This window comes from Alosa pseudoharengus, unplaced genomic scaffold (genome assembly GCF_046254945.1).
Source record: "Alosa pseudoharengus isolate Yale_2024_CS ecotype anadromous, Long Island Sound unplaced genomic scaffold, YU_APseudo_1.1 YU_APseudo_1.1_scf_17, whole genome shotgun sequence".
In the NCBI taxonomy this organism is placed as follows: Eukaryota; Metazoa; Chordata; class Actinopteri; order Clupeiformes; family Clupeidae; genus Alosa; species Alosa pseudoharengus.
The window spans coordinates 24,100,356-24,112,357 of NW_027468640.1; the positions used below are offsets into that span (position 1 = coordinate 24,100,356).

The following is a 12,002-nucleotide window of genomic DNA, read 5'->3' on the forward strand; positions in this document are numbered from 1 at the left end:
AACTCCCTCTATGCATTTTTGCATTTAGAATAGCTCTAAAACCGGGGGGCGAACACGTCGCAGGGGGGGCGCCAGTGCGTGGATATCTCAATCGCAAAATTAAACAATATTTCTATCGGGCGCCTACCATGGACTAGGCTGGGTGAAAATCAAAAGATTGCGTCAAAAGATTGAGCTTAACCATTGACCTCATGGTTGCAAAATGCAAGGGAACATGAATCAGCATATTATTTGCACAAACAATAACGGAGAGTAGCTCTTCAACTTTGCCCGTTAAAATGTGTATGAACAGTCTCGCAACGCATTTCATGAAGGCCCTTTGGACATGTCAGTTATTTGCACCACTGGGAAAAACGGCATTTTGTTTTAGACTACTGGTATTTCATTTGTGCATTGACAATAAAGCTGAATATCATTTGAACTAGATGACTAAACTTATGCATATGTAGAAGAAGAAACATTCACAAAAATCCATGACATGACCTCTCTTCTTGATAGCTGTTGAAAACTGCATGGAACTGACAGGGATTGTTTTGTTTAATAATAAATAAATAAATACATTATGCTGCTACCTTCTGCTTTTCCCAAATACAATGTAGCCTACAGGTGTACCTTTCATCAGTCCAGTTGCAATGGATGGACTGTGATGAACTGCCCTACTTGTGATTGTTTAGAGATTTTAAAGGTTTTATAACAATGTTACAGATTTTTTGGCCCAGAAACAAATCTATTCACCTTTGCAGCGCCAGTAGGCTACTTTGTGTGCGGAATGTGTGCAAACACACATTTCAAACAAGCATACACAAAAGTTTCAAGAGTGGGGAATGGAGTAGAAGATGGAGACAAATTCATTAATATGATTTATTTTCGCGGAATGGATGTGCAGGACTGAGCGGCGGTCATATTTTGTACCGCTATGCGGTACATCTAGTTATATAACCTTTACACATTTGTTGAACCATGGTACTAATAAAAACTACAGGATAGTAATAGCTGAAATGTTGCTTTATTATGACCGCCGCTAGCGAAGCTAGCGAAGCGGTCATATAGGGATTGTCAAAGTTTTTTTTTTTTTTTTTTTTTTTTTTTTTTTTTTTTTCCCGTCATCTACTTCCTGAAATTTTGGTCAACGATACCCGGGGCACCGAAACACCAGGGCACATGAAATTTGGTGGGTATGTAGCCCCACTAGACTTTTACGGAAAAATTTCGTTTGGTCCCCGGGGGCCACTCCCCCTCCGCGCTGGGCCCCCCGAAACCCAAAAAATGCAGTTTTTCCCTGAATAACTACCTGAACCGTGGCACCGAGGATGAAGAAATTTTTATGGTATGTTGGTCTCAAGGGCCCACATCAACTTAGCCCATAATCACTCATTTGTGATTTGCACCCCCCCGGTAAAAAATGAAAATGCAATATCATTCTGCTTTAATCGCCCCTCTCTTCAGTAAAGACGTTCAGAACTGCACCACATTTTATGTGTATGATTAACCTGACATTCTCTGGGGGTATGCCAAGTTTCGTAGAATTTCATCCATGGGGGGGTCTAAAAAATTAAGTTATGTGTACATTTAGTGACTCTACACTCATTGGCCTGTAGATGGTGGTGCACACATATACACATGCACACACACACACAGGCACCCACATACTATCGGTATTAGAACGGCCGATACATAATTACAAATTCAGTAGGATTAAAAGAAAGCCAAAATAAATATTCATCATCATCATCATGGCTGCATTTCCAGTATTGGCGATAAGTAGTCGTTTGTCCACTAGATGGCGCATCGTTGCAGTGAGACGTAATTTTGTTGGAAGTTAATCTTAAATGGGTTGGAAAGACACTATGCTTCCTACAAGGACAAGACTGTAGGCTACAGTAGTTTACCGCAGAGAACGTCTAAGGGTAGGATGATTTCTGCATGACATGTAATTCCCATTTCCTCTTGAAGCCGAAATAAATCTGAGAATGTTTATCGGACATGCTTGTTTTTTACTGCAGGTAGGCTACGTTAATCCTATCAATAGCAGAACGTAGGTAAAATAATGTTACCGTTAGCATGGTTGAGTGATGGAGGCCAATTTGATTATTGATGTATTTGTAGAAAACCATAAATGCGTTTATAAGCTACCAAGCAAATCGATAACAGCACTAATTGTATCTTTCGACTGTCATCTCATTTGCTTATGACCATAACCTAGGCTACTAACAGGAGCTAAGTGAGTTAGCCACAACACATTCGCTACGTGATGGTTTTTTAATGGAAAATATATAGGCTACCTGAAAGATAACCTGTCTATGATCCCGTGATGATCTACAATCTCCATTTAAACCAGATGTTTTAGAGCGCACGTTGAGATGTATTCAGGGCAGGGCTGTACCTACACATATTTGTTGCACGTGCTACAAAAATCATTCTTTGCGATGAATGATTTAGTACCAACGTTACAAGGGTCAGATACAGTTTTGCCTATGGCTATTCCGTGAGACTGAGGCGCTTTTTGTTTGTTCGAAGTGCGTGTTTAGGGTGTGAGAGGGGAGTCGATGTGCTTTGATTCCAGCTTGGTAGTTGTAGTCTATGCGATTAAAAAACACGTGTGTGTGAAGTATCCAAACAATGATAACGCTTTCATTATGGCTGCTTTAGCCACAGACCTTGAGCTACTGTACAGTGGGTTGGGTTCCGTTTAGAAGTGTCCACTTCATTCGCCCTTTCCGTGATTCACAGCTACGTGAAATGTATTACTACTGATATGCAAAACTATTAACTTTTTCGCCAAGAGGTGGCAGCTTGATACTGTAAGGTGTAAGCCATTGGTTCCAACGGAGATTTTATTTGGGTCGCCAGCATAGCCTAACGACAATTTGTGTTGTGTAATAGGCCTAGCATAGGGCCTACCTTATATAGCTTATAGTTTGTTAACAGTCACGGTTTTGTCATAACTCCCTCTATGCATTTTTGCATTTAGAATAGCTCTAAAACCGGGGGGCGAACACGTCGCAGGGGGGGCGCCAGTGCGTGGATATCTCAATCGCAAAATTAAACAATATTTCTATCGGGCGCCTACCATGGACTAGGCTGGGTGAAAATCAAAAGATTGCGTCAAAAGATTGAGCTTAACCATTGACCTCATGGTTGCAAAATGCAAGGGAACATGAATCAGCATATTATTTGCACAAACAATAACGGAGAGTAGCTCTTCAACTTTGCCCGTTAAAATGTGTATGAACAGTCTCGCAACGCATTTCATGAAGGCCCTTTGGACATGTCAGTTATTTGCACCACTGGGAAAAACGGCATTTTGTTTTAGACTACTGGTATTTCATTTGTGCATTGACAATAAAGCTGAATATCATTTGAACTAGATGACTAAACTTATGCATATGTAGAAGAAGAAACATTCACAAAAATCCATGACATGACCTCTCTTCTTGATAGCTGTTGAAAACTGCATGGAACTGACAGGGATTGTTTTGTTTAATAATAAATAAATAAATACATTATGCTGCTACCTTCTGCTTTTCCCAAATACAATGTAGCCTACAGGTGTACCTTTCATCAGTCCAGTTGCAATGGATGGACTGTGATGAACTGCCCTACTTGTGATTGTTTAGAGATTTTAAAGGTTTTATAACAATGTTACAGATTTTTTGGCCCAGAAACAAATCTATTCACCTTTGCAGCGCCAGTAGGCTACTTTGTGTGCGGAATGTGTGCAAACACACATTTCAAACAAGCATACACAAAAGTTTCAAGAGTGGGGAATGGAGTAGAAGATGGAGACAAATTCATTAATATGATTTATTTTCGCGGAATGGATGTGCAGGACTGAGCGGCGGTCATATTTTGTACCGCTACGCGGTACATCTAGTTTATCCAATTTCCACCACTATGGAAAACGTGGGCCGGTCTTGGGCCTGAAACTCCCGGGCACTGAATTCTGGCAACTTTGAAAACCAGCTTCTTTTGAAGATGAACAGACACCTTTTCAGTTTCAACTAATGACTGGCATATTAGTAGCTGCTGGACATAGGTGGCCTGTGTGTGTGTGTGAGAGTGAGATGGTGACCTGGGGAGTAAGCCCTAGAAATGCTCATACCACATGACCAAAATGTTCTCCCTACAAGCAGGTAATTTGTTAAAAAAAATAAATAAGTTATTTATTTTTCATTTTTACCTGAAGTTCATACAAAAGTGAAATTTCTTGATGAGATTAACCTAACCTGGGAACCCTGAATATGCTTTATGCTTTACTATAAAAAAGCCAAAATAAAGTTCACAATAAAAGTTCAAAATAAAACCGCTTGCTTTTTACTTTTTACTTTTACTTCAAATACATTAAAGTACATTAAATATCAGAAAATTACTTTTGATACTTAAGTACAGTATATATCAGATACTTTAAGACTTTTACTTAAGTAATATTCTAAAAGGTAACTTTCACTTCTACCAAAGTCTTTTTCTAGTATGATACTTGTACTTTTACTCAAGTATTGCTTTCTAGTACTTTATACAACACTGCCTATCATCTAAAGTTGTCCTACCAAATGTGTTTTGTCTGAAATTCATTATTGACGTAGGAACATTATCTTTAAGCTAGCCTCTCTCCACATTAAGGTTTGCAGGCTAACTTTTGGCTTTAAAATTTCGGTCAACATTTAAGCAATAAATATCAGTTAAACAAGCAGCACCAATACCTAAAAGAACAATACCAGTATCTACTAGTGCAGTTGGTATAGGAAATGCATACCGGTATGCCAATTGAAACAACGTCGTACCTTCGTCTACTTACCAGTGACAATATCAGGCAGAAAGCAATGGAAGTGAATGGGGCTAAAGCCGTGAATGTCAAAGTTAGGAACTTTTGAGCTCTGCATAACGCCGAAGTAGCCTGGAAAAGGCGCCGCCATTGTTTCCTATGGAAGTCTATGGGAGTGTCGCCACTCTGTTTTTCTACCGCTCTGGGCCTACTGTCAAACAAAGGCGGTGTAACGTTTAGGTCCTTCGACTATTTCATTAAAATTAATGTCATTAGGACTGGCTATTTTATGCCTCAGAAGACCATATTGGTAGGCCTACTTATTTGTATAGTATCATATTGGATATGAAATGATCTGCTCTGCAATGTGTATCATGTTGATTGTTGTTAGCCTAGTCTAGCCTGTGCAAGACTTATTGTATACCGAGACAAATATCTGTAATAAACTACTCTATGTTATCACTTCGTATGTTTCCATTGGTGTTCCTTGCCCAAATAGTGTTTGTGTAGATTTAGCAAGTGTAGGCCTACTAGGAAGACCATATGGCCACAAGCCTGTGTCATAACAGAAATATATTTAGACGTCATCAGCACAGTTGTTTTGGGACAATCTATAGCAATTACTACAAATGAAACTGTAAACACACAAAAGGTTGTTGAATTATTTATTAGGCTACTCTGGCCCTTTACTAGCCTCGCGAGACCATCCTGATCTCGCGAGCTTCAGGGTTTCACTCTCAGATCAGTCTGGATACTTTCCGTTAAAGAAAATTTGGAGCAGTTCACCAAACGAACGTCCAATCAGCGTTGGCTTTGAGGCGGGTTGAGGTGTGACGCAACGAACAACATGACGGCATCCACAGAGATGAGCATAGCTATCGCGCAAGTTTTATTCAAATTAGAAAGTATTCCTGGGTAAACTGTGAAGCTATGAGTCTCAGCCATGCAGCTGGGAGGAATGACCGACACAGACATCCTCCACGGCTGATTCCAGTTCATAATGGAGGAATATACTATCTTCAGAAGTGTAGGGCCTACCGTGAAAACTTGATGGGAATTGTCGTTGATTAGGTTCATAAATGGTAAGTTAAAACATCTTAACGTTTGTCACGTTACCTAACTTAATTGTATGTTAAACGGCATTAGAAGAATACTTTGTTCATCTAATTGGTTGATTTGGCCCGTCGATAACCAACAAAGGTGGTGATAGACAGATGGTTTATCCAATCAGCTAACCAGTATGTCCGCCCCTTCCCAAAAATTCTTCAATGAAAAGTTCCCAGATGGATATGCGGAGCAAATCCATCTGGCGGAGTCAGGTTAGCCCTTTACAACCTGGGCAAATAAAAAGTCCTTTGGTGTCTGGCCAGTTCACACACTCGCAATGGTACCAACCCTGGCAGCCATCACATTGTATCTTAAAGACAAAAAACATAGGATTCACATCAGTATTAACTCAAGACGTTATATACATTAAAAAAGAATCTTATGTGCATATCATACCCAAGTATCCACGGACTCCTGTGTACAAGGATAAGTGTCTCCACATAATAAACATAATTTACCAAGGTCTTCTGTGGAAACAAACATGGTATTATGAATTCTGATCTGTAAGTCTTGAACTTAGATCTCTGACCTTTCAGGTAAGTTTGTCTGAAATACCTGATTTTTCCAGAAGGTATAGACCCAACTTTTTTCTGAGGTTGGCCACATCCCTCTGGGTGCAGGGCAGGGCCCGATTTATCTGTTTGTCTTTAAGGGGGTCTCGCGATCTCATAAAAAATAAGTTGGCACACCCCGCATATTATAGTAAATAGCCTGGCGCTTTTGCGCAGTATATGCACACGATAGGATAGGCTATGACTTGACACACGAACACAACAGACAGAGATTTTTTTTACAGAAATTGATTCCTTTTAATTCATTTCAACATATTATTGTTTGTAATAGTCAATATTTCATTTCAGTGTCATTCTCAATTTCACAATGAAATAAAGTGCAACTCATTTGAACCGGACAACCGTCTCAGATATCTTCAGTGTCAAACACTGTCTTTTCACGAAAATGCACTAACTGGCAGAAATTAATAAAGCCATGCACAGCCAAACTATGTTCTAGTCTAATTATGTATAGGCCTGGTGTTTTGAACTGATATATACCTACGAACAATTTTGGAATTTCCACCTCTGTGCTGGGCTTTACGGAGACAAAACAGACCAAATTGCCCTGCTATCTGCTGGCTGGGGCCTGCGTCCAGGAATCCATGACGCTGATGTCCGATGCCCACTCTTAATCCATGACTGGACAAACGGCATGGGGTTAAATTTCTCGATAGGAGGTCCATTCAAGTCTATGAATAACAGAGCAGTGAGGCTCGGGGCACGCAGTCTGTTTCTAGTTTTATCGTCTGTGTCATTGCAAGCAGAGAAACCCCTCTCACACTCCGCTGAGGTCGGGAGTACAGTGCGGCATGCAACGATAAGTTTCTTAAGAGTCTTCCCCTGAGAGCCTTGAAACTTCCAATCTCGGAATTCCTCGATAGCCTCGGGAGAGGATTCACCGATGAGTTTTGAGAACCTCCCCACTTCGCGCTCTCCAAATAGCACTAGGTTTGACCTCTCTGCAGGCCAGAAGTGCTGATCTAAAGGCTTGAGCATGGCAATAAGTCCACTGTCAGGAAGACGTGTTCTGAGACTATCAAGGATGGACTGATAAAACTGGGCCTTGTTGATTTTAGGCGGCGTTTCCCTGAGTACAACACCTTTGAACTGACGTCCACTTGTTATGCCTGTGTTAATCTTTGATTCCGTTTTACCTGCATCTTCTTTCATGGCAGACAGTACCTCGATGGTTTGATGAACATGTCTGCTGGCACCCACCAGAGACGTGTCCCTTCTCTGTAGTCTCAAGGAGAGCCCCTGCAGTTCACGTAGCACATCTTTCATTACTGCCAAATCGGAGAGGAAACCAGAGGATATCAGATGCTTGAGAAGGCCACCATACTTGGCCCTCTCCAAACCGTTACGCGAGCCATCTTTGCTGGCCATTCTAAAGTGCTGTGCCAACACGGGAAAATCCTTCACCACTGCTTTAACAGTCCGGAAACTGCTTGCCACCCACCTTATGGTGAAGACTTTGCCAATTTTTAGAATTTGCATGTTGAGCTCTACAGCAGCTTTCTCAAGCTCCCTTGCGTTTTTCGTGGATTGGTGGTACAGACTATGAAGCTTTGAAATGAAAATCTCAAAATGATTGCACCCTGCCACAGCCTTTAAAGAGTCAGTAACCGCTAATTCTAATCGGTGAGCCAGGCAATGCACACCCTGCAGTTGAGGGACTCTTGTTTAAGTTTTTCAACGAGTCCGCTATGCCTACCGGTAAGGACAGCGGCTCCGTCTGTGGCAGGGCTGTACAGTGCGACATATATGTCGCACGTGCTACAAAAAAAATAGTTTGTGCGATGGATGATTTACCAACGTAGCACTGGTGCTACAGTATACAGTTTTGCTTATGGCAATACAATGCATGCGTGTGAGACTGACAGGGAGGCTACAGCAATTACCTTCTACTGTGATCAGTGCAACTGGCTACACCAGATGTGATAGCGGCGCGTAGGCTACGTAAAAAAAAAAAAAATAGACCCTTCTGTTTTTGCGCGTCGCAAACGGAGCTCTTCGTTATGCGCCCGGTGTAGGCTCCCGGTGAAACGCTTGTTTGTTTGTTTGTTTGAAGTGCGTATGTATAGATTACTTCTGTAAGAGGCTACTTTGATTTCAACTTAGTTGCAGTCTACGCGATTAAAAACTATGTCTACTTGTTTGTAGGCATAGTATCCAAACAATCCAACTCCAAACCAAAAAACACCTTGCAAATTATCCTCGCGAATCAAACAAGTGATAGCTATGCTTAGCCTAAAGCGAAAGTATCTTCCGACCGGGCCGGGCTGAGGTGATTAGATTAGTCAAGCAGAGGTAGAAGTTTGTGGCAATCGCCTTGTTGCTTTGCATTTTTAGTTCAGTTTAAAACGAACAAGTTATCCAAACAGCACCATTCAGATCTAAAACTTAGAAGAAAAAAGTCCACTGGGACGTTCGCTTCTATCTGTCAAATATGAGCCCACTTCATGCGCAACAGTCTCGCTTAGTAGTGCTTAACCTATACAAGATCGGTTCCGAAAAAACCTTCACGACACTTTAATTACGACTGCGTTAGCCACAGACCTTCAGCTATCTTTAGTAGGCTACCTATTGTAGCCTACCTATTGTAGCCTATGTGTATGGAACAGTCTAGGGATGCATTTGACATGTCAGTTAGCCTACTCATTTGCACCACTGGTTAGATGTAATTACGGTATTTCACTCGTGCAATGACAATAAGGTTAAATGTAGGGTTACACTAATTTAATGAACTAAACGTGAATTAAATCTTAGTGGAATAAAATCTTCAGCATATCTTCTACTTATTCAAAAATAAATGAACAAAAAATCAATGGCATGACCTGTCTTCCTGATACCCATTGAAAAGTCTAACTGCATGGAACTGTCATGGATTGTTTTTTTGTTTTTACAAAAACACAACAACCAAATAACATGCTGATAGCTTTTGTTCATCTCAAACACAATGTAGCCAGGTGAGATGTTTACAACTACATGACCTTTTATCAATCCAGTTGCAGTAGGCCTAGATCCCAACCACAATTGATGAACTGTGATGAACTGATTGTTTTTAGAGATTTTAGAGGTTTTATATCGATGCTACAGAATTTGTGGCTGGTGCTACAAAACGTTTAACCTCTGTAGCACCAGTGCTACTTGCAAAAAAAGTTAACGTACAGCCCTGGTCTGTGGCTATACTTATGAAGTTCCTTTTAAGAAATTCTGTCTCTATTCCCAACTTTTGAAAACTGTCTTTTAGCGCATCGCAGAGCATCCCCTTTTTCCAACTCAACTATGTCCAGAAAAACGTTCTCTACATCTCCGTTTCCTGTAACATCGCACCTCATGTAGATAATCATATAGGAGCGTCCATGCACAGTGCTTTCATCCAGTGATATGCTGATACGTGAGTCAAGTTTCAAGACATGGGAAACGAGTCTTTTTTTCATTTCATCTGCTATATGTTTCACAATAGCAGCACAGGATTGATCAGAGCGATGGGCTGGGCCCACTGTCGCACCATTAAGTTCATTAAGTGTCATGATAAGCGTCATTTTGGTGTATGGCAATCTCTCTTTGGCTACAGTGTATGCTGCCCTAAATGAGCTTGATGTAACGTCGATGGCAGCCAAACTCAGCTCTACAACTTTGGTGGGCAGAATATCTTTTTGTTTGAGTTCTGCTATTTCCACTGCTCTTTTATGGGCAAGGCTGTCACGGTGCAGGTACATTTTCTTACGTAATTGCTTTTGTAGTGTGCTACTTACAGTCCCATTAACCCATGCATCCGAAAGGTGCACCCCATTCTTTTTTTCATGGAGCAAGAGAGTTTTTGCTGCCTGACAGGGAGCGCACCCAAGACCACTCTTACTTGTACACAGCCATGGATTTCTCTCCTTCCACGATAGCCACTGAGCCCCCAGCTCTTAGGAAGGTGCAACGTCTTCTGCATCGGTAGAACTGGGCGCCCGGCTAGAATTATCTGTTGCTAGGGCCATATTTTGTTTTTTGGTGGTAAAACCAAAACTTGTCAGGGCAGAATATGAATTTGCCACAGGTGGCCTTTTTTTCGGTGGCATAACTGACTGATATTAATATTTAGGATGTATTGGTATTTACCTGAAAAGCACATTTCACTAAAATCAAGTTGACTTCTTCGGACTGACTTACTGCAGTCAAATTGACCGTAGGCCTATGGTTTGCTCACATAGCCTAGTGGTGTGGTGGTGAAGTGTGCAGTCATGCTGCGTTCTTGAGCGTAGGCTCAGGTCCCGTTGCCTAGGCTATATTTTAATTTAACTAATGGTAAGAGGCCGCTCAGAGATGGATAATGAGCGTTGTTTAAGATTAAATTACAATGCCACATATGGCAGACACCTTCTGGCTCCCACGTAATTCGAACTCTGGTGCAGGGGAACTCTAAATGTCCCCCTGTTACGACTGCCTCTGCAAACTGAGCCATAAACATTCAATTCAGCAATGCTCTTTACATTAATTCTATTTGGCAGATACTATTAACAATTAACAAAACATTTGAATATGTCAACACACTTACTTTACACACAAACACACCACATGAAGTGCCATCAGGCTGGAGGCTGTGGGGTAGGGTTGAGCAACTCCACCTACCACTGATGCCTTTACTGGCCATGAAATTCCTTTAAGAGCGAGAAGTCATGAACATAGGATATGTTGACATTCAAATCAGCATTTTATTTTATCCATGTGTGATTTTACTCACCGTACAGCATTCCTGCAGTGTCCCAGTTTTTTTATGCTCACACCACAAGAGTTAAAATATTAAATGTTTTTTTTTGTGGGTATATAACCTGTAAAGGTAAGTAAAGGAATCAGGACTGTGCAGTGCTTTAAATAACTTTTAATAAGTTATTTAATTTAAATAAGTTTTAAAATTGAGTGATACTGACCACAAGAGTCCAGTGATCTCCTTCATTCACTGCCCCTATTATGAGGTCATACACCTCTGGATTAAACTACAGGGCAGAGACGTTTTGCATTATGGGATTGAAAAGAAAACCCTTTGTGATTTTATCTAGAGCATAATAGAGGGAGAGCAGCTTCACAGAAGAGAACTTCTGACGGCAAATTTGAGGAAAAGTCGGTAAACCACCTTTCTTACCTAATTTGAGGGTGCTGATTCTGAATATTTTGTTTACCAAGCTCAATTCTGAGTTCTAAGCCTCATAACCGGCATTTTAAAATAAAATAGCGATTATTTTGCTTGTTTTTCCCTTAATTGGGTGGATTTCAAAAGTAATCACTAAAACCAATTAAAAGTGATCTCTAAATACATGTTTGAGCATTAAAGAAGACATACTATAGTTTATTAACATATTTAAGTTTTAATAATTAAGTTTCATATTAAGATTACAGTTAACATGTAATGAACTCGAAAATTCTAATCAAAACACAACCATATTTTTTATTGCTATAGTTAGTCACTCATGTGGTGATTTAATGCATTTCATCACAATAACATAACACAATAACATAATAAAAAGTTGCACAGATAACTTTCAATTCAGAAATAAACCTACATATGAACTTAGATAGCGGGAATAAGC

General features: G+C 40.5%; 1 pseudogene; it reads right to left on the minus strand.

Annotated features, from left to right (window-relative positions):
* Positions 1 to 6,960: 6,960 nt before the first annotated feature.
* LOC143127064 (E3 SUMO-protein ligase KIAA1586-like) lies at positions 6,961 to 10,660 on the minus strand (annotated as a pseudogene).
* Positions 10,661 to 12,002: the final 1,342 nt, after the last annotated feature.